This window comes from Acomys russatus, chromosome 24, assembly GCF_903995435.1.
Source record: "Acomys russatus chromosome 24, mAcoRus1.1, whole genome shotgun sequence".
NCBI lineage: Eukaryota > Metazoa > Chordata > Mammalia > Rodentia > Muridae > Acomys > Acomys russatus.
The window spans coordinates 36,399,579-36,423,476 of NC_067160.1; positions in this window are offsets into that span (position 1 = coordinate 36,399,579).

Genomic DNA, 23,898 nt, shown 5'->3' on the forward strand with positions numbered 1-23,898 from the left:
GCCCCAAACTGATACCAATCCTCCTTCCTACTGCTATGTATTCCAGTTCCCTGATGGTGTAACCATTTTTATTGGTACCTATGTGTGCCTTTCCAGTTGTGACTCCCTCTTGAATCTCAGAACTAAATTTCTATTTAGCTACTGAGCATAATATCAGAATCACGACAGATTTGATTTTCATTACAGCGGCTGTCATCTTTCCATCAAAAGTTCTACCTTCTCTGGGCAATAGGGTCATGAACTTTCCTGTAATATTGAGATTTTCCTGCATCTTGAGATTTGAAAGGCACTTTCAGCCTTCTCTGCCGTCTGGCCTTTCATCTCCACTTTGCACCTAATGTAGCTGTCACTTCTGTTCCTTCTTGGCTGTCCTTTGTCAGCCAGGGCCTCCTCAACTCCTCTCTGATGCATCCACGGCTTCGTCTCACCCCAAGTTCTTCCTTATCAGTTCTACCCTTTGATGTTTTCAGAATGCCTTTTCAAGCTGTGGCTGGACCATAGCACCCCTCATCTAAGAAGCTCCGGTCTCATTTCATTATCTACCAAATAAACCTTTAAAAGCTTATCATTTAACATGCTTTATTCATTAGCTCACCCCCCCCCCCACTGACCCTGACCCTTTCATGTCCGTTCCCACCACCTTAGTCTCTTAGAAATTGCTTCTATTTCTTTATTTTGTGTGTATGTGGTGGGAAGGGTGCATGCCACAGCCAATGTGTGGCTATCAGAGACCAATGTGTGGGAGCTGCTTGTATCCTTCTACCACGTGAGTTCTTAAGATCTCCCTCAGCTCGCCAGGCTTGGGGGCAAGTGCTCCTATCTGCTGAGCCATCTCACTGGCCTTGCACTCCAGTCTTTTCTACACTGTGATCTCTACCTTAACAACCACCATTATCCTATAGGTTACCAATAAATATTCTTAAATAGGGAGGCTTATGGATTACCTACCTCATAGTCACTAGGGAACTTTAAGTAGATTCTATCAGGCCACACTCTAAAAAGACATTGTGGCTTCTTAATGTATTTCACATTGATGATGTAATAAGAACAAGAATAAGGAAAAATGTAGGAGCTTTAAGAACAATATGGGTTCCTTGGAGGATTTCGGGGGCCGACTGAATTATAGTCTACATGGGTAGAGTTTTTCTAGGCATTTCTTATATACAACAGGCAAGCTGAGACAAAAGAGAATAGAACACAGTAAATTGGTCTCTCATATTCATAGAAGATTGGTTCTAGATCCCTTGCAGCTTTCTAAATCTATGAATGGTCAAGTCATGTTGTTCGTATAAAGTGGCGTCATCTTTACACATGGGTTTCACAAATCGTCTAAAATGCTTTTACCATCTCTAGGTTACTTAGAATACAATGTGATACAACATGCATGATGTGTACATAATTGTTGTGCTACATTGTTTAGGCTGTGCTGACAGGGGAAAGGTCTATATATGATCAGTACACATTAAATTTATGTCTATAATAGTTTCAATCTGTAACTGATGGAAAGCCTACAAATGTAGAGGGAGGACTATACTAAAATGAGTTCTAACTAATTGTGCCAAAGTAAAGAAAAGGCCAATATCATGGTGAAATTAGGAAAGATGATTTTTGAGTCAGCATATTTAAAAAACTCTAAATACATTAGGGTCTGGACTTTAGGGAAGAGGAGTTCTCATTTATATAGGATCTCCGTCATTGAAAAGATTGCGAGGAAAGCAAAGGTGACTTTCCCCAAGAGACCAAGACCTTAGCCTACACCTTAAGCTTAAACTACATTATCATAAGTGTCACATCCAGCAATTACAGAGCATGTGTGCTCAGGGAACTGCCCCTCTCAACAGACAAGAGACAAAGCATGCTGGCAAGTGATTAAAGCAAGAAAACCCACAGAGGCGGGGTGACAATGGCATTTGTGTCCAACTGCCTGTGTACTCCAACTGTCCATTCTGTCAAGTGGAATAGCCAGAGACAAAAGATCCATTAAGAACATCCTTCTCTCTGGCCTAGACCTTATGTTTCAGCCCTGGCTAAAAGAACTGAAACAACAATCCAATAGCTCACAATAACGAGTGAACAAACGGAGAAGAAAGGATTGTCACTTCATGACTCTCCATTCTGACCCTAGAAAATGAATAGGAGAATCATATCCATTTTTCTTTTGTCCCTAGCTGTCGCAATTGGCAAGCCTTTGCACACTATACAGTAAGTCATTTATGGCAAAATGCAGCCACCATAGGAATGACATATTTTGAGATATGAGCAAATGTTTGGATCTAAGTGATCTTTAGTGGCAATTTTTTTTTTTTTACTTTAACTAGGATGATTATCTTTTTTAAGGAATTCCACATCTTGGAAAGGGTTAACAACATAGTGTTTTGAAACCAGATCTGGTCTGTTTTTCAAGCTGTGCTGTATTTAGTGATATATTTAGTTCTGCAGATGTCTTGAGTCTGTCATTGGAATTGGACTTTCCCATCAAAACCAGACACTGCTTCCCAAGCAGCCAGAATGGAAGGCTCAGTGCTGCATGGTTGGACCATTGTCATTTTGTTTTCCACTCTGAGTGACAATACAAAAGATATGGTACAGTTATGCTTTTGTGTATCTGGCCCAACAGCCATCTCAACATTCATTGTGCAATGCAGTTTGTAAAGTCTACATTTGGGTTTGTCTTGAATAGGAAAGTTTTTTTTTGGGGGGGGTGGGGGTGCTTAATTCATTCTCAGAGTTTTAAAAAGGTCCAAGGATGAGAATTCAGAAACACTGATAGGGTGTTATTTATCTTCTTTCCAGGGCAGAGTTGTAAATGGAGTGGGAAAGAGGATGCAATATAAAAGAAAAGTACTCAAGCTTCTAGTGGCTTAATATTCTGCAATGACACTCTAGTCAAGGCCTGGGAACTCAAGACCTGAAGAGCTCTGGGTTGTATGCTAGTTTGGAATGTGTTAAAACTGGATATCAGTCTTTAAAATAAATGAGGGAGTGCATGTTCAAATGCTCCAGGAATCACTGAGTGTGGTAAAAGAGCCTAGCATGTGTCTCATCTGACTGAATAGATTAAAAAAAAAAAATCATTCAGGGTAAAATGGTTTCCTATTGCTATTGTGTTATTTTGTCCAATCCCCCCATCCAAGGTGTGATTTACATAACAAAGTTAGAAAAAAATTCCATGCCTAATTATCACTTTCAAAATAGAATCTGGAAATCAGCCATTAGTGCCTGAAGATTACAGATTGTTTCTTCAAAAAGCAAATCCTGAGTTCTGCTCAGAAGTTACCCTTAAAAACTGTATTGGATTGTTTTCCCACACCAAATCAAATGTCTTTTTGGCATCAAAGAAGGCAGCTCCCGAGCTAATTCATAACTCAAGTGCTGTCAATTCAGGCTGTACTAACGCGGTAGCTTCTTAAAGTTAGAAAAGATAAAGAACAATTGTGTCTATATTGTTTCTAATGACAAGTTGCCCATGTGGCTTTCTTCATAGTCTTTTTCATTTTGTAAAGACGAAGGCAGTAATTGGAAACCAAAATTATGCTCTATCTCCTCCATTTATGCTCTATATCACAGCAGACGTGATTTAAAACCCGGGCTCTACAACTACATAACCTGAAGTTACAGTCTGGTGTGTGTGCTCTCCAGCCATGAAATGGGGTACAGGCTGACATCCCTTCCTGCAAAGCACAAAGATGATGACAAAATGGGAACTTCTTATAATAATAACAATAATAACAGTCGTGCGCGCGCGCGCGCGCGCGTGTGTGTGTGTGTGTGTGTGTGTGTGTGTCTGCATACCCTAAAGGACAACACTGGGTTCATCCCCAGGAATGCTTTTACCTCATTTCAGACATTAGCCTGAAGTTTACTAGTTTAGGCCCATTGTCTGACTAGTGAGCCCAGGGCTTGTGCAAGGGCACGCTAGGATACTAGGCACTTTTTACATGGTTCTGGCTTACGCAACAGGTGCTTTACCAACTGAGGCCCCAAAGCTGAATGTCTTAGACGCTCCATATAACCTCATGGGAGGCCAGTCAAAATATAGATGCAATAAAAATGCATTACAATTATCTTAAGGGTGTGTGTGTGTGTGTGTGTGCACATGTATGTGTGTGTGTGTGTGTAGGGGGGTATTTATGTCTCACTGTGCATATGCAAATATTCCAAAATCTGAACAAGCTAGTAACAGGAAGCATTCCAGGCTCGGGATATTCTCTCCTCCCTTCCTCTGTTCCTTTATTTTCTTCCTTCTTTCCTCCCTGCTTCCCTCCCTCCCTACTTCCCTCCCTTCCTCTCTTCCTCCCTTCCTTCTTTGCTTCCTCCCTCCCTCCTTCCCTTTCTTTCTCTCTCCCTCCTTCCTTCCCTCACTCCCTCCTTCCTTCCCTCACTCCTTCCCTCCTTTCCTCCCTTCCCTCCTTCCTTCTCTCACTCCCTCCTTCCTTCCTTCACTCCTTCCCTCTCTCTCTTCCTCCCTCCCTTTCTTCCCTTCCTCCCTCCCTCCCTCTTTCCTTCCTTCCCTCTCTTCCTCCCTCCCTCCCTCCTTCTTTGGGGGGGGGGTTCTCATATAGTCCAAGCAGACTTCGAATTCACTGTGTCACTGAGGATGGCCTTAACTTCTGATCCCCCTCCCTCTATTGCTCAAGTGCTGAAGCACTAGCATTACAGTCCCATGACACCGCATCCAGCACATAACAAAACCTTAATATGTAAGAATTGAAATTCTCCCATGAGGCGTTTTGAGAGAATTAAATGGGTTAACACAGTCAACTTACTTAGGTCAGTTCCTATAAATAGAAAGCCCACTATATATTTATCATATCTTATCATGCTTCCTGGGTTGAATGTTAATTTAGGAAGATTCAGATCCTGTCTATAAAATAATATTTATTATTTTGGTCATATATATATAAATAGAAAAAATTAAATGTAGAAGTGATAGAAGTAAGTACAAATATATGCTTTTAGTTTGATTAATGATTTAAGCACTTATTCAAGTAAACAGGAAAAACATCCTGTTCTGCAGGAACTTTGATGTTTTGGGGCAATTGTTTTTGTCCATTACAAGCCACTGGCAATGCAAAACGCTCTGTGAGTATGGAGTAAAACTGAATGGCTGTGTGGAGTGTTTCTTCTATAGAATGCAATTATCTTGCTTTATTAAAAGTGCTCCTTTCTGAGCTTTCAGAAGGACTAGGACCATAACTGTTGTTGTGAGTTCTGGTATAGTGAGAGGGTCCTGAGAAGTTCCAATTCAGGAAAGGAGTGGGTAAAACTCTGTGGCTCACATTTTGAAAATTTGCCAAACTCTTCTTACACAGAGGTACTGTGTAAGACATCGGAATGAAAAGGGAAAGGTAGACTTCTGTTTTAAAAGATCTCATGGGCTGCCAACAATAAGTGATATCATGACAACTCATATTTACCTAACATGCTAGCACACACCTATACCTCCATAGATAGGAGCTGAGGCAGGAAGATGCTTAGATGAGGGACGGACTCTCCTTCATAGTTTGAGCCTGGCCTGGGCTGTATAATGAAACATTGTTTCTCTCTGTATCTTTCTGTGTCTGTCTGTCTGTCTGTTTCTGCCTTTGTCCCTCTCCCTCCCATGCACACTATTGAGTGGTTGCCATACTTCTTGCTTTTATTATTTTCTTTACATTCGTAGGAAATCATCTACATAAATAATTATATCTATGCTTATTTTGAAGGTGGGGAAAATCAAGGTCTTATTAATTAAGGAGTTCATGTTTGGGACATACTGTAAACGGAAAAAATGCACAGGAAATGTATTGGTAAAGAAAATTGGATCTCTATAATGCTTATGATATACTGAACATCATGCCATAATATATGTATGTACTTAAAATTCTTAATCCAAATAATACCCCCTCAGAACTGTGTGCAGTTGGCCTCATATTCTAGAGAAGAAATGTAAAGATCAGAGAAGTGAGGGGGAGTGCCTGGCCGTGCCCAGTTCACAGTTATTGCCTAAGGAATTGCAATCTGCATCTTTCTGGTTTCAAAGCCCAAATTTTCCCACCACAAGTAATTTGAAAAAGATGAAGGGGGAGCGAGAAGGAGAGACCACAGGACCATAGTGCGTGTCTTGTGGGAGGCAAGCACCCACCAACAACATTTCAGTAGGAGAATATCAGATTTGTGTTTCAGCACATGCATATGGCAGCACTAAAGAATAACGACTTTACCTTATTTTCATTTTGTAATTCCAATTACTACAGACCACACCTTTTACTACAGGTACTTATCTCATATTTATATTTCCCCTCTGTATTTACTCCATGATATTGTCATCCAATTCAACTATAGGTGATCTTCCCAAATAAGTGTGGTGATAGAGGCATCCCTAGGAAGCGTAATAGCATAATAAGGTAGCGCATGTGTTGATTTGATGAAATTAAAAATGCTATATTGTTTATTTAGCAGGATATTGCACTGATTAAGAGCTAAAACTCTAAGCAGGAAGAATCCTGCCGTGCTACTTGCTAGCTCTTAAGCACTTTGCTCAAGGTCATTTAGCTAAATACATAATTGGAACATGGTGAGACATTTGTTACAATAGAGCAACATTCACAGAAAATGCAACAGACTAATTCTAGCTGAATGCTTACACCGCAGACCGTGATAGATACTATGCTGAATGCTTCAGGTACAGCACTGCATTTAATAGAACCATAGCAGACCACATGTAGCTACCTATATGCTTTGCATGTATACTTTGTTGCTATTAAGAATCTTGCATACCCAGAAGGTGGGTATTCTTTTCCAACTTCTTTGTTCATTAGTTTCCTCAACTTCGTAAAGCTACTAATAGTGCCTATCTCTTAGGGTTGTTATGAGGAATAAATAAGTTAATTTATTACATCATACTTAGCATGTAGTAAGCTCTTCATCGATATGAACTATTATTACCTGATGAATCAAGAAATAATTCAAACAAAAGCATAAAGTCTTTGAAACAAGACTATAAGGCATTAGAGGACCATATTCTTATAAGAAAAAAAGAATAAACCCACCAGAGAGAAAACAGAACCATTTCCAGCTTGTTTATTAGATTAAAGTAGATCAAGCTGACTAGCTGCAAGATTGTTCTGTGTATCTATGACCACCAGTACAGAAATAGCATCAGCTTTTAGATTTAAGCATCCTTGATAATTTATTGAAAAAATCTTTTAAAAATGAATACTTTAAGCAATTATATGCTCTCTGATTAAAGCACAGCAACTAAAGTTTAATGAAAGAAAATCAGCTTAACTCTTAAGTGTACTAATCTAATGGAATAGGAGTCAGAAAATGCTAAATTTAAATTTTGTGAAACTGAAAAAAAAAAAAGGTAGATAAGATTGCCTGTAAATATCAATTGGGTAGCATTTTGATTTCTTAACCCACTTTATGTATGTAAATAATGTTCATTTGCATTAAGAGAATATTGGATGAAAATGCAACATCATCCAGAAAAATTTCTAAGAAGATAGTCTATAGAGAGTAGAAAGAACATGAGTTTACTGAAAACATGAGTACCTGAACTTTCAAAGATAGTGTTAAGTAGTAGAACATTCAAATCCTGGCCAGGTGAGATGGGTCGGCAAGGAAAGGCTCTCACCACCAAGTTTAATGACCTGAGCTCGACAGACTCCTATGGCAGAAGGAGAGAGCCCTCTCCTGAAAGTTGTCCCCTGACCTCTGCACATGGACTACAGCATACATACAGATCACACACACACACACACACACACACACACACACACACACACACACTAATTAAATGTAATTGAAGTTCAGATTCTCTTCTTGTAAGCATTAAAATTGTCTGTGACCAAGCCAGGTGGCTGCACTGTGCTGCATGTTGGGTGTTACCCAGTGAAGGATTTGTTCTTTTCTCTGTTATGAGCTTATAGGCCATGGATGCCAAATCAGTCAAGCTTTACTGTTCTGCATATCCTGTAGCTTTCTTTTTTTTTTTTTTTTAACAAATGGTGTGCAATAACCTTAATTTATTTATTTATTTGTGTGGCTATTCCAAGAGGACATTTCAGGGATGAATTTCAAACTGTATTTTCTAACTATAGACAATCAGGATTAATTTTCCCATTTCAGATGGCTGCTTCTGTGGCTAGGTCTCTCTCTTGATTTTGTGGTTGGGTCTATTTCTCAAATATCCATGAGCTGTCATTTTGGTGGTGATCAATGCCAAGAATTTTGGAGCTAAATTTTCTGGCTTATAAGTTGGATAGCGTAGATATCATGGCTTATTAGATAGTACTGAAAAGTGCTAAAAACTAAAAGAGAATCCAGAAAATCAACTGGTGAGAAATTTGCAGGTAACATTTACATGTAGTCCTAAAGGGAATGGCACAGCGGAGCAAGAGAGAGCTCCAGACTTTGCCACTTTCCTGAAGAAGAAGGCAGAAACTCTAGAGAATGTTGGGTTTCCCAAGAAATACGTTCAGGGTGCACCTGCTGTGGACATTCCCCTAGTTTTAAGTACACATCTAAGAAAACTCTTTACCCCTAGTGACATCACCTTTTCTTCTTTCTATATTTCTCTCTATTCATTTAGAAGTATCCATATTCATGGTTAAGAAAAAGGCTTTCTAGATGCTACAGCTTGTGAGATGTCATCTTCTGCAGGAGACTGTCTCTGGACAGTCTCATTTACGGTGATAACGCTTCCTCCCCAGTGATTCTGGGCTACTTTCCATGGCATGTTTTATACGCGGTGCTTACCAACATTATCATAAATAGTTTTCCTACTGATAAACTAGCCCACTGAATAGAAAGAAGAGCTGTACAAAGGCAGTGGCTTAAACGTTTACTCTCCCTTCCGCATACGCATGTGCTTAGAATAAACTCTTATGCTTAGAGATTGTCCAGAGAGCTTTTGAGTAATGCCGATGATAGGGAGGATCTTTGTTCCCTCTGCCACCACACAAACTAGCTTTACAGTACCAGTCCCACACGCATAGGTCGCCAAGGACAAATCCAGCCATGTAATCTAACCACCATAGCCACATTGTTCACAGCTCTTTTTGCACACCATGGACAGAGAAGCACCTGGAACTACACCTTCAACGAGCCCTTCTTCCTGTGTTACCTTGGGCCCCTTGGTCTCTCATCCTTAGCTTCTCAAGTTCTCGTGTTTGTTGAAAATAGTAGATAGGTGCAATCATTTGACGATTTCTGGCTGCTCCTTTAATTGGTTTCAGTCAAAAACATCAGTTTACTGGCTAGGTCTCCTTTTGTGATGACATCTCTGGGACCTTTGCTGCTGTCTCCACCAATGTTTTCTTTCTTATCATCTTTGATAAGGTGGTCTTCCACACCATTGCTTCCACTCCTTCCAAGGACCAGTCAGCTGCTTCTCTGATTCTGATGTTGGAAAACAGACATGCCTCAACACTAAAAACCATCTCTCCTTCAAAGCATAGTCCTGGATCCCATGAACACTCCCTTCTTATATACACGGAAACCTTGACAATAAGAAGCCTAAACCTGCCGTGGCCTGGGAAGTTCTTTACACACATATTTGTGTCTGGAGCACTGTCAAGGGCTTCGTTCCTTGGTGTGTCTTTTCATTTCTGTCTCTGAACCCATTGACCCTTTACCTTCCATCACAACCCTTGCATTTAAAACGATTCCTGTTGTGTTGCCTGTATGGGCTCGATGCTTTAGGCCGCCTTGTGCAGAAGTAGGACTTTGAGTGAAATGCTACACCTGCAGCACTCCTAGATGCTCCTCCTCTTCAAGCTGAACCCAAAACCTTGTACTCCATCCTTTTCACTCTCTGTTGAGGGTCCTTGTGTCATCGACCTGGATTGACCCATGAGTAAGTACCAGAGTACTGAATCTGCTGAGGGCAGAAACACAGCTGGTCATGATTTAGACAGTCTGTAGCCTCTTGACACTCACTACCATGGTGTGTTCACTGCTCTAAACCCAATTATAGAATCTGAGTAGTCCTCCTTTCTCTAGTCAGATCTAAGCCATGGGATCATCTTCCTAAGAATATATTTATTCTCTAAGGAGCTCTACTTATTTTTTCCTGAACAAGGCAGTATTGGACTCTCCTTACAGATAAGGGGGGGGGGCTGTGGAAGTGTAGGGCTCTCTTTGTGTTTTTGGAATGAGATTCTTTGTAGAGCTAAGTTCTTCCTGTATTTTTGTCACCAAGAGCATCCTTAGGGAGCAAGAAGGCATGCTACATCTATGCACTTTAACAGCAGTTCCTGTCCAGGTAAAAGCAAAGTGGAGGTGGCAAAGGGATTGCTCAGACGCCATCTGTCTACTTGGAAGTCATGCTGTCATCAGCGCTGTGATGTCAATAACTTGTCATCTTTGTGTATAACAAGGAAGTGATCTCTTGCACATCTATTGATTTAAAATTTCAAATGTTTGTGAGCAAACATTTATGGAGTACCCACTAGATAGAAATTGTTGGGAAGGGAGACGGAAGCCCTGAAGATTATAGTGAGGAAGACCTTGCTGTTGGTGGGGTGGGGCAGGGAAGGGTAGACATCATACCAAAGGCTTAAAGAAGAGACAGGTGACAGGTGAGGAGGGAGATGAGGATGGAGGGCACTGACATTGGGCTTCTGATTTGAGAATTAGTTTAACAGTGCATGCAGCTTGTATTTCTTTTTGCAAAAGGGAGAATATAAATTCTGTGATCTTTTTTTATAGGACTATTAAGCTAAACTACTTCCAACAACTTAGACAAATTTGGTTATTCATGAGAATAACACCTTTTCTAAAAGAAATAAAGTTAATTTTCTACTCTTCTGCAAGGGAGGTCATTAATTATACATTTTAGATTTCATCAATTTCAGTGAGATGAGACTAACATTTTAACTAGATGTCAAGGAAGACATAAGATACTAAGTTAAATACACTGGATGACAATAAGTAGTTATTAAAAACATAACTCATGTTTCTCTCATGACTTTCTCACTTGGGTGTCTGCTCAGAAGCCTGACCTTCACACTTAGGTAGACAAGTAGATGAACAGAAATACGGTGGGTTTTAAACAAAAGCTTCTAAATCATCGAGGCATCTCCAGATTAAGGACACATGGATAGATATTTTTTTTCCTCTGTTCACTTTTTAAAAAGTAAAGAAAAAAAATCAAACCCAACCAAACCACTGGCATCCTTATTATTCGCCATCTTCCTGCAGAAGGAGAGCATACCTCTTACTCTGTTCCTGTTAGGAGCTTATATTCTTGAGATTGGAATGTGCCTTATCTCACCTGTGTTTTGAGAGTTCTCATTATCAGCAAATAGTGGGAAACAAAGGAAGAGAAAGTTAAGAGCATTAGTTGTTTTGGCATGCATGGTGAGTTCCCCCAGGTTGCCATTCTGTGCTCATCCTGTAATGATTTTCAAAATCTGCCCTGTGTTTGGACAGCTCCCTCTGAGGCGAAGCCTGGGGAGCCAAGCAGCGCCCTCCATGAAGCTCCATGGGTAGCTGCAGCCAGCTTTCTTCTTTCACACCATCTTCTGTTAGCTTGGCCCAGATTCACAATTGGAGTAACTTTTTTTTCCCCTCAAGTTATTTGTTCTTAAGAGCTCTAATAAAAAATATTAATCTATTTGAATTGTTTTTATGAGACCAGAGGATAGTGGGAAACATCCACTGTTCAATGAAGATTTAAGTTTATGATTTTCTAGACTATAGGTTTGGGGGTATAAAAGCTCTTTAAATCCTTTGAATTTATATATTAAAAAAGTTAAAAAGGCAAAACCAAAATAAAACAGGGATCAATTTTAATCTACCACTAGAGGATAAAGGCAAGTCTGGTAATAATTACCTATCATATGATCATGACATGCAGAGGACTCAGTTCTGAATGGAGAAGCAGAAAGTAGAACGTAGTAGCTGTATTTTTTGAAAAAGATAACCTCCAATGGAAGCAAAGAATATATGCATATTTATGAAATAAGCTTTGAGCGGTTCAAGACACTGCATAGTAAAAGGTTGATGCTCAGGGTAATATCTGTCTGCTCTGCTTTCTTGTCTTAACCAGCTATCATGTAGATTCAGAAAAGAGGTAAGGACCCACCATAGTGTGTGTGTGTGTGTGTGTGTGTGTGTGTGTGTGTGTGTGTGTGATAAGAAGTGAACCCAGAGCCTCACAATACCAGGCCATCACCTCCACAGAGCTGTAGCCCACCTATTTCCCTATATTCTCATATCTCCTTTTTTAGTTTGCTTTGTCTTTGCTGGATTTTACATTTTTCAAAAGCTACTATGTTCTACTTTCTGCTTCTTCATCCAGAATCTATTCCTGCACGTGTCTTGACCACGTGAAAGATACCAGACTGACCTTTTCCCCTCCAGTGGTAGATTGAAATTGAACCTTGTTCTATTTTGTTTGTGCCTTTCTCTATCATTTTCCCCTTCATGTCGTTCTGTCAAAAATTGGTGACCTTAATCTTCAGTGTGGTACAGAAGGAAAAGAGATGGCTACAGTTGACACAAATTTGAAATAGTAAGGAAATGGGTCACACAGATGGATATCAACAATGCAGAAACTTTATAAGTAAAAGAAGCTTCTGTTTCATAAGTAGCCGCCTAAGTGTCACTTATTCTCCACTTCCAACTATCATGCATTTGATTTTCTTCAGAGTGTTTTTGAAAGACCTCAAACAAGAACCTCATCATTTAAAAATGCATAGTTAGAGCTTTGCCCTCTCTTTTCAATCTTACACACAACCACTAAACACAAGATTTCTATTAAATGTGCCTGAAGCTGAGGAGACAAATTCCCAGGGTATGAAGGGGCGAGAAAAGACCTTTTGTATTTTTTAAGAAGTAACAGCAATTACAGTTTTGTAGATGTTGGAAAGCGTCCCTTTTCTCCTCTTTCATTCTGTCATCATTTTGCTTTATTAGAAAACAAGAACCCATCTGTTTTCGTATATGAAAGGAAAATGTTTTTTTAGTTGTATTTATATGCACGCCAGTAATGCCAAGCAACATGGTTAGTCTGAGGCAATACATAAATGATTCAAGGAAGTATTTATAAGTGGCCTCTGCCATTCAAATTTTCAGCTCTTCTTGCTTTTACACTTGGTAGGGGGTATGAAGAGTCCTTCTTGATTTCCCAATCGCTATTAATTTTTGTTATGATTATTGCTGAGGAAAAGTCAGTAGACAAAGAAGAGCCACTGTGTAATGCCAGCCCAGCAGCCCCTTTGATTGTGACTCATCTCTCAGAAGGGCAAGGGGACAACCCTACCTGTTGAAAAACCCACCTTTGCCATTTTCTCATAATAAAAGGCTGTGCTGGACAGGATTACTTTTAGTTAGATGAGGAAAAAATCTGGCCTCTGAATTTAATGCAGATTTCCCCCACATAATTATAATGTAATTTGGAATTTAGACATAATCCCAGCACACAAAATACTGAACATGCCACTGACTCTCACGGGTTAACCACTTCAGCTCAAAAGCTTTACTAGATGTTCCTGTTAATTATTTTACCCTGAAAACTCATTGCTAATCTATATAGCTAACAAAGCTATAACTTTTCAAAATGCATCCAGTTATAGTAATAGTTGAAGATTAACTACAAAATTTCTTTTGTCATCTTTGATATAAAGTAAGTTATAAAAACAAATTTCATAAGGAAGAATATGTGTTGGTTAAGAATATTTTTCTATTTGGACCATAGACCACCTCAGATTATTTATCAATTAGAATTTGGTATTATAGATTTTCCTGTATGTGCAGAATGCTGGTATGTGCTAATACAGCACTAAAGTATAACTTAGGAAGCACTGCTGTGCCTTTGTACATGTCAGGGGCTTTGTGATGCTCTGGGGATGGTGTTTTTTTTTAATGAATGTTATGGCTCCCCAAGCCAAAGGAATGACCTGGCACCTGAGGTTGAGTCGATGTGAAGATCTAGGCCTTTGTCCTCTGTCAGCAGTTGTTCCAGTGGCTCGCAGGTGTCTTCGACCTGTGAGGTGTATTTCTGGGAGTGAGGAAGGGTGGTTTTGATTTTGATTAAAGAAGTCTTTGAACTTTCATTAAAGCCAGTGGAAGGCAACTAGCTATTGCTATCTAGTTGGTAGGAGATCGACCAGAAAGAGAGAAGATCTCAGCCACATGTATGAGATGGAGGGAAAACATGGATTGAGACAAAGAAGAAAACACAGTATGCACTTAACATTTTCTCATAATTTATAACCTAGTTATCTTAGAGCTTTGGAAAAAAAACCCTGTAATTGGTATTCAGAAATAGAAAACCAACAAACGAGGCAGTAAATACCAGCCCTATTCAACTGAAAACTTCTCCGTTAGCTTATTAATGCAACTTGGAAACCCAAGATAATACAGAGTTATGGGTGAGACCAGTATGTAGTTTAGAAATATATTTATTGTTTTATTTAGGATTCACTGTTATGCATGAATATTGAATTTGTATCTTCAGATATAGCCATGGTTAAATCCCTAGACCTACTGATGGTCGCTGCTTAAACATTTTAAAAAACAAATTAGTAGACTGACACCTTTTTGGAAACACATGGTAAGTTAAGTGATCAGGGATCAGGATCCTGTGCTGTGAAAGTACCTTTACTTCCCATACCAGGGAGCCAACTTCACCAGCATTCGAGGAACTCAAATAGAAACTTCTTACTAGCTAGCACAGTAAAGGCCACAGTTTTTGTTTGTCTGTTGGTTGGTTGGTTCGTTTTAATTAATTAATTCACTTTACCTCACAATCATAGCCCCCTCCCTCCTCTCCTCTCGGCCCTACCCTCCTTCCCCTCTTCCCTGTATCCCCTCTCCTCAGCAAAGGGGAACCCCCCTTCCACCTGTCCCAGTAAGTAAAGTCGTATCAGGACTATGTGCATCCTCTACCACAGTGGCCTGGCAAGGGAGCCCCATAAGGGGAAATTGATCAAAAAGCATGCAAGAAAGTCCTTGTCAGAGACAGGCTCTGCTCCCCTTACTAGGAGACCATGTTGACCATCACGTACATCTGTGTAGGGGCTTATGTTCAGTCCATACATGGTTCTTGGCTGGTGTTTTAGTCTCCACATGTTCCCCTGGGCCCAGGTTAGTTGGCTTGTTGGTACTCTTTTGTTTTGTTTTTTCAAGTCCTGGACCCACTTCGTAGATCAGGCTGGCTTCGAACACACAGAGATCCGCCTGCCTCTGCCTCCCAAGTGCTGGGATTACAGGCGTGCACCACTGCCCCCAGCTTCTGCTGTAATAGTCTTTTGGAGCTCCTGTTCCCTCCAGGTCCTTCCATCTTTACTTCCTCTCTTCCACAAGGCTCTCTGCGCTCTGCCCAGCATTTGTCTGTGAGTCTCCGCATCTGTTTCGATCCATTACTGGGTGGGGCCTCTCAGAGGACAGCTATGCTAGGTTTCTGTCTGCAAGCATAGGAGAATGTCATTGATAGTGTCAGGGGTTTGCTTTCTTGCATGGTGAAGGCCACAGTTTTTAAAAAATGCCTAGGGAAGAAGAGGAGTTAATAAGGATATGTAAGACCCTCCCTTTACCTCTAGTCATGCCTTTTCTTACAGCTCATCATTAAGCTTCCTAGGCTTTATTTATAAATTGGTTAACTGAGTTTTTATCTGCAAGCCAGAGAATCTGTGGATTTTTTAAAAAAAGATTTATTTATTTATTTATTATGTATACAATGCTTTGCCTGCTTGTACCCCTACAGGCCAAAAGAGGGCATCAGATCATGTTATAGATGGTTGTGAGCCACCATGCGGTTGCTAGGAATTGAACTCAGGACCTCTGGAAGAGCAGACAGTGTTCTTAACCTCTGAAAAAATGTTTACCAAGGTACATCGGATAGGTCTCAAACTCAAGGGTCACTGGGGCCAAGTTAGAATGTAGCATAGCCATCAATATTACTGGGAACGCCACTCTCCACAGTATAGCAAATTGGGTCCAAGATGGCATCCCTTCCCCCATCACCATTTCTGCCGGCTGCCACATTTAACAATAACTGCTCCGATCTCCCAAAGAACCAGATCTTGCCACTGTCACATGCCTAACCAATCTTTCTGCGTGTAGTTACTGTTTCGTACTGCTGCTTTCTACATGTTTTAGATTTTGGTTTTGCTCTCGGTATGCTTTCTTTGTACCGCCTAAATGTACAATGCAGGGTCATTGCAAATGAGTTGAGAGGGTATAGTGTCTTTGTTTTATTTTGTGTGGGCAAGGCTGAACTCATGGCATGAGAATTAATCAAAGCATTGACAGTATTTAAGATATGAGGCAGCTACAATTTGGTAAGTTTCAAAGGTTCTGACTAAAACAAAACCTCAGTGAGTAGTTAGGTTTCCAGTACCAGGCATAGTTTCCTTCTTGTTGAGTGGGTCTTAAGTTCAACTGGATAACTGTTGGTTACTGCCAAACTATCCATGCCATTACTGCTTCCTTACTGTTACTGTGCCAGTGCTGGTCATGACTATGGTTCACAGGCATTATATCTAGTAATTATAGGTTCATAGGCATTATTTCAAGTAACACTGTTGGTTGCCTTCCTGCTTTGGGAGTTTGCATGGTACCTTCTGGAACCATGTTCCAGAAGCTAGTCCTTAGGGAAGGGATATCTAGCTCAGTCCCGGTTCAAGGGTTTTCTGGGCCCTGTTTCTAAACTACTCAGCGCTAGTGTGTTCATGCTTATTGGAAGAAAATCTCCAACCACTGATTTACTAAAGCAGCACAATCCCTAATGGCAGTCCCTAACCATGTGTCCTTACACCCACAGGTAGGTGTAGTCTTCACGCCTCATCAATGAAACTTCCCTTTGCAACAGACAGAGATCACCTTAGAAAATCATAGCCAATCAAAATTGTTGTGGAGCCCGGTCCCAGTGGCTTGTGTCTGTAAAACACTCCCACACTTAAGGCTCAGAGAGTGTTGTGGAAGGGGTGGGGTGGGGTGGAATGATTGTAAGAGCCAGAGGCACATAAAGTTTCCTTTGAGATTCTCTCCTAGTAACATCAGAAGCTACACCCACAAAGTCTCATGAACATGACTGACAACAGTGCACCAAACAAGAATGACACCATTGACAGGACAGACTGGACAGAGAAAAGCCCACGAGGCCTTAAATCTATACAAAGAACAATAGATAAGCGAGGAAATCTGGGAGGAGGAAAGGTAGTGTTCTTCGGGGAAGAACACACCAACCGGTTGTCCGATGCCAAAGGTTCAGTCCTGAAAACATGCATACAAGTAATTATGTGGACTCAATAGGTTGTATTTAGGAATATATGTGCATATACAAATACATATATGCATACAATAATGAGGGAGAGTGGGGAGGGGCATATGGAAGGGCTTGGAGGGAGGAAAGGGAAGGGAGAAATGTCATTAAATTATAATCTCAAAAATTAAAAAAAAAAAAAAAACTCAGTGAGGACACATTGATTTTGAGATGAGCCAACCATTAAAAATCTGTGTTATATCACAGGTGTGCTCACGGCAAAGTGGAAATGGGTTTTGTTTGTTTGTTTGTTTGTTTGTTTCTAATTTTGTCATGTGGGACTTGGCCAAATTATAATTTCTAAGTTTCTAGCATTCAAAATACTAAGGAATAAAATAAACATGTAATATACATGTCTTATGTGGGCAGTGACAAAAACATCAAAGGACATAAAAGGAGGCAACAGATGAAAAGGGTCATTTGGCTAAAACACCTGCTATGTGTAAGGATGAAAATGACCTCAAATTCCACCTACGAGGCAAGGAAGACACTGATCAAACCACAGGTGGATTTGGCAGATGGATGTTGACTTAAGGATTTGGATCATAAATATAGCAACGATATATTTTTTTTAAATCCTCAGTGGATCTGATACTCATAAAGGGTTGAAGAGGTAGCATAGTGTATTTGGATAGCTAGCACCCATGTTTTAAAAAAATCCAAGGAATATGGCGGTGTGCATCTGTAACCACAGCATGGAGATGAGAATGAGGGGCTGTGGCTGTGGGGACAGGAAAAACCCTGGAGTTTGTCAACAGCCCAGTCTAGCCAATTAGTGAGCAACTCTGTCTTAAAAGACAAAGTTATCTTAACAACAGAAGAAGACACTTGATGTCAACTTCTGGCCTAACACACACACACACACACACACACACACACACACACACACACACACACACTGCATTATACACTAACACATACAAAACAGACAAACAACACAAATGAAACCTCTACAAAAGGAATATGATGATGGGTGAGTGTGAGATGTGTTACCTGTAGCACTTGAATAAACAGAAGGACAAGATGCAATGATGCTTCCAGAAGAAGACATGTAAATAAAGAGATTAAATCTATAATAGAGACATATGTAGAACAGTGAGTTTTTTAATGAATATTATAAGAAAACTGGCCAGTTATTCAGGAAACAAACAACTGTATAGTGACTTTACTACAGTAACATATATTCTCAATGGACTAAAAAAAAATCTTAAGAGAAAAATGACATTGGCCAGTAGTGTGCACTCTATGGTGAAGAAAAATTTCCCCATTGAATACATGTACACCCTTTTCTCCTATACATACATATACACACACACACACACACACACACACAAGCAAACAAACAAATAAAAACCTTAAAGGAAAATATTGAAATATTTGACCATAACAATCAAACATTTTAGCATAGTAAAAGTACCCTCTCCTTAAAAGTCTCAGAAGAGAGTGTTAGAAATTTGGGGAACTACTTGAAACACTTAAGAATATATCTGAAAACAACATTAGATACACTATAATCAAAGAATCAAGGAGGATGGTCCCCAGTGTGTTCGCACCCGTGATGGATGCTCAGAGTGATACAGTCTTTGCCTCTTCCACAATTTAGTCCCTTTATAGAAGTTTCATCATATATTTTAGGATATATAGTAAAGCTAAGCTGGAAAAAATATTTGATTAATTCATTTGGCATTTAAAAAAAAACAAGGAAAACATTTCTTCCAAAAAAAAAAAAAAAGAACTTTTTGTCCACTGTAGACATAAAGTTTTGTCTACTGAATGTTTCTCTAGAAAAAAAGTAGATGCTTTGCATTTCTGTAAAAAGTCATGAAAAGTTTGCTGGGATTATGCACAACCTGCTAGCTTCTTTAGCTTTCCCGAATCTAAGGAAGAAAGAGCAGGCTTTAAAAAGGGGGGTTTGTGTTCCCTTCAGACTGGTATTCTAATTCTGACTTGATAGCAGAACCCAAAGTACATCATATCCCAGATAAAGCTAGCTGCTTGCCAGACTGCTCTGTTACAATTGAACTGTAAATGGCTCACATCAGCACATCCTGTCAACTTTATATAAACCCCACTTTATGTAACATGATTATAGATCCCCTGAAAACTGCTCAGTACCTGCAGTTGCAGACTGATCTCTTGATAGTGTCTCCTAGACGTGAGGAAGAAAAGCAGCACAGGCTGCTGTTAGAGACACAGGTCGAAGAATCAGGCAGATGTTGCCTGCATTCTTATTTTTCTAGATGCCTGTACCATATCCTAAAGAGGACGAGTAAGTGTGGTCTTTCTCCCCTACTCCCAGGCCATTGCTCATTGATCCCTGGCTTTATCCCTCTTAGAGACACAGGCTGGCTGACTTTGACTACAGGTACTGAGCACTCTAAAGGAAGACAGCATGGGTCCTGGGGTTAGCACATTTCTCCAAGCATGATAATTTAGTCAGAAAAGCTTTTGTTCACCATTTTCTTTTGAGGATGCAACTGCTTTTATTACATTATCTGGCAGACGTGATGATGTGGTGTTCCTGAGAAGTTTAATTCAGACTGATAGGCATTCGTTTAGTGTTTGCTGTCTGCAAGGCCTGGGTGAAGCCTTAGGAATCCCTAAACAAACATTGAAAGATTGTAGAGGTGACAACCTGGCAGGAGAGGCAGCTCCAAGCTAGAATTTCAATGCAGCATGACTGACAAGACTCTTGACTATTGGAGGAACATGAAAGAAAGGTGCAAAGTAAGCCTTGGTTCCAAGAAAGGTTTCTTAAAGATATATATATAATACCAGGTTCCATCTTCAAAGTTGAGAATGAATTGTTTAGCTGGGATGAGAAATCTAGGTTATAAAAAGAACTGTCTGAGGAATGTCAGAAGCATTAAGTAGCGTGGGGACATAGGCAGGGGACTCAGAATTCTATTGGGAAATGTTTTAGCTGTGGAATGGTGGAGGAAGAGGCCAAAGAAAAGAGTCAGTCTTCGGTGCCGCTCTTGAGCTTTATATCTCCAGACAGTGCCAAGTGCTTTATTGCTTGATTTCTTCTTTATCTACATTCAGTATTTAGACCAACGACCTTGTGAAGCCATTCCAATTGGGACTGCTACCATCAGTCTTGTCCACTTTCACCTGGATCACAGGTCTACAACTGGATGGGAAGCTCTCTTGGTTTATCGTTTACTCTCTTTTCAGAAGCCAGGGGTTTTCTTCTAAAAGTCTCAAGTCTGTGCTCAGGTCTCTGATGGCTTTTCCCATTAATTACCAAGCCTGAAATGTAAGGCCTTATTGAACCGGCTCCTATATCCTTTTCTTCCATCTCATGGCAAAAGCTCCCCCCCCACCCGTCCCCACCCCCCAGTCATTGTGCTAGAACACTGGGAACTTGTTCATTGAATGAACTAAATAAATTCAGGACCCTGGTAAACTGGAGAGTGAAACAAGCCTGTTGTGTTTCAAGCAGATGGTTCTGTGTACAACATAGAGGATATATATAAAGGTCTATATTTCTAGAGTGAGCAGCTAGGAATCAGAGAGAACAACTAGAAGATCCTTACGTTAGTTTAGATCAGTGGCAGGACCGAGCTGAGGCAGTGGCATTTTACAAGAAGAGATACAGGATAGATTTGAGAAGTGTTTTAGTGATAACATTGGCCAAAGATGATCAAATTACATCTGGGCCTCCCCTCAGAGTCTTGGCTACAGAAGAGGATGATAAAGGAAGCTGGAATTGGTCCAAAATTAGAGGGGGCAGGATGTGTTGCCTGGGTGCCTTCTGGGACAAGCACTTTTCCATTTCAGCATTTCCTGGGGTTCGCGTTGCCAAGGCGTTCATGTGTCCCCTGTGAGGTGCAGAAGCATTGTCTTGCTGTGGATCCAAATGACAACAGTGAGTTAGATGTATTTTTGGCACCAGATAGATGTTCGATAATAGTTTTAATGATAGTTTCTAAGCAATTGGATTTGCCCTGGAGGCTTCTCATCTCTCTAATGACTAGGGCCACGCCTGCTTAGTTTCTAAAGTCTGGCAAAATTACAGTGTGAACGGTAATGCCGGGGGCTGTTGTACAAATTATCCCAGGTCTGTCTCTAGTATAGCTGTGAGGAACTTATCTGAAAGTAGGGCTTCTAGAGACTTCAAGAATCCTCACTTCAAAGGAAAGTCTGCACCTTTATGAACATCACAACTCAGGGACCTAACAAAACAAGAAAAGGTACACAGTGTCTAGCTTGTAAAAGTATTTGATCTGCTTGCAGTTTTTGAAGGTAATTGATCTGTTGAAATTGACACTTAGTAGAATGTCACAATTCTGTTTTCAACATAGTTTGGGAAAGTTCTTTTTAGCCTGGGGAAATTTATTATCTTGGCCAAGGAAAGAATCATAAACCCTCAACTGAGAGAGATTATGAAATTATTTTGGATGATTGGGACAGAGGTCTTTCCAAAGAAAAGGTTTATCTCATGGATGATTTAAAACACTTCTGAAATTGCATCTTGAAGCAATGACCTAGAAATCTGACAATGTGCTAATGAATTCTCAAACAAATAAAACAAACAAACACAAAAATCACATTGAAACTTCTCACAATTGGCAGGATAAAAACTGGCAGCAAAAACTTCTGGAAAAGTGAGCTGGATCGTATAGCATTAAAATGAGTTTGGGGACTCTAACATGAAGTCGACACATTCATGAGAATTTTGGAATGCTCAATTTCCCACAATCTCATCATTTCTCTGCCTGACAATTGTAATTATTCCTCATCATCTTGACAATCAAATGAACTTCCTGTAGTGATAATGTACCTGCTACCATTCTGTCCATATTGGAGAAATGGCCTTTTCTTTTGATAAGTTTGCTCATTTTTTAAGCAAACGTGCTATGCTGTTTAACTATTATATCCCACATTATCCATTGACGTATCACCATTTGTAGCTGCAACTGTAATTTCTAACTTTTGTGGGAAATGAAAAGATAACATTTGTTTCTCTGACTATAAAGCAATGATGATTTCACTTATGGATGTCACATATACTTTCCAAGAATTTAGAAAATATTGGACATTTGTGTATGTTTCCAAAACAGCTAAAGCCACCAGCAATAATGGAATTAATATATAACATATTATAAAGAAATCCAATTCTGAGAAAATATTCATGAGACAGTAATAACAGACAAAATAGTTAAAAACAACAAATAAAAGAAAAACAAAATTAAAAAGTAGAAGTACATGATGGCTATAAAATATATAGATATGGAATCTATCCTCTCAGTTTTTTTATTTAATGAATTTTTATTCTTGTCTGAGAAGAAGATATCAGCATAACAGTGGAGTGCATCTTGAGGAAACAACTTTTCAAACAGAGGGAACTGCCAGTGCAAAGCCCTGAATGGGACCACGCTCCCAGAGTCTAGGAAAAGAAGACAAGGGTGGGGGGGAGAGGTGCAAAGACTAAAGCTGGAACAGAGCAATGCATTGTGGGAAGGAGGAGAGGAGATGCTCGGCAAATAATACCTCACCTGTGTACTTGTAAACAACTGAATGGGGGAGAGAGAGGGAAGGAAGAAGAGATAGATATAGAGGGGTAGGGAGGATATTATAGAAGAGGAACTGGTTAAATAGTAGATCAGGGGAGTTGGGGGAAACAAAAAATGTTATGGCATAAATATGATAAAAAATACATTATATACACGTATGAAAATGTCATGATGAAAGTACTATTATGCAAAATTATATCCTAATAAAAATCTAAAGCAAAATGTGGCTGTGGTCTTGTTGGCTAATATAGGAATTTAACTTTTTATTCTGGGTCATTTTGGAGAGTGGGACTCTTATAGTGTTTTGCACTGTTGTAACCTCTCAGTTTGTGCATGTATTGCGACTAGACAATAGAGACTCTGTGATGGGAGAGAACAAAAAAAGTGGCAGGAAGTGCTCAGATTCTGGAGATGTATGTTTCCTTTTAGTGTGTGTGTGTATGTGTGTGTGTGTGTGCGTGTATGTGTGTGTGCATGTGTGTATGTGCACACATGTGGGCGTGCAGGCACATATGTGTACAGGTGCCTGCAGAGTCCAGAAGAGGGTGTCAGATCCCCTGGAGCTAAAGTTACAGGCTGTTATGAGCTACCTGATGAGGTTACTGAAAACTGACTCTGATCCTCTGGAAGAACAGTATGCACTCTTAACTACTGATCCATCTCTCCAGCCCTATCTGTGTATATTTCAAAAGCAGTGCTGAAGAAAGGATGCAAATTAAGATTCATCTCAGATGAATCAGGCTCTTAAGATGCTATGACCAATCACCACAACCTTGTAGTTTAAAATCTCTGTCTCTGACTATCTTTCTATCTCCTCTCTATCTCCTTTCTTTTTCTCACACTCAAAGAGGAGAGAGAGAGAGAGACAGAGACAGAGAGAGAGAGAGAGACAGAGAGAGAGAGACAGAGAGAGGGGGGGGAGAGAGAGAAACAGAGAGAGAGAGAGACAGAGAGAGAGAGAGAGAGAGAGAGGGAGAGAGAAAGAGCATGCAGAAGATCAAAGTTAGGAAGTTAGGTGCTGGCAAGCTGCCTTCCGGGAAGTTCTAGGGGAGACTCTTTCTTTTCAGTGCAACTTCCAGCAGCATTTGAATTCCCTGGTGATCCTTGTAGGACCACCTTGTC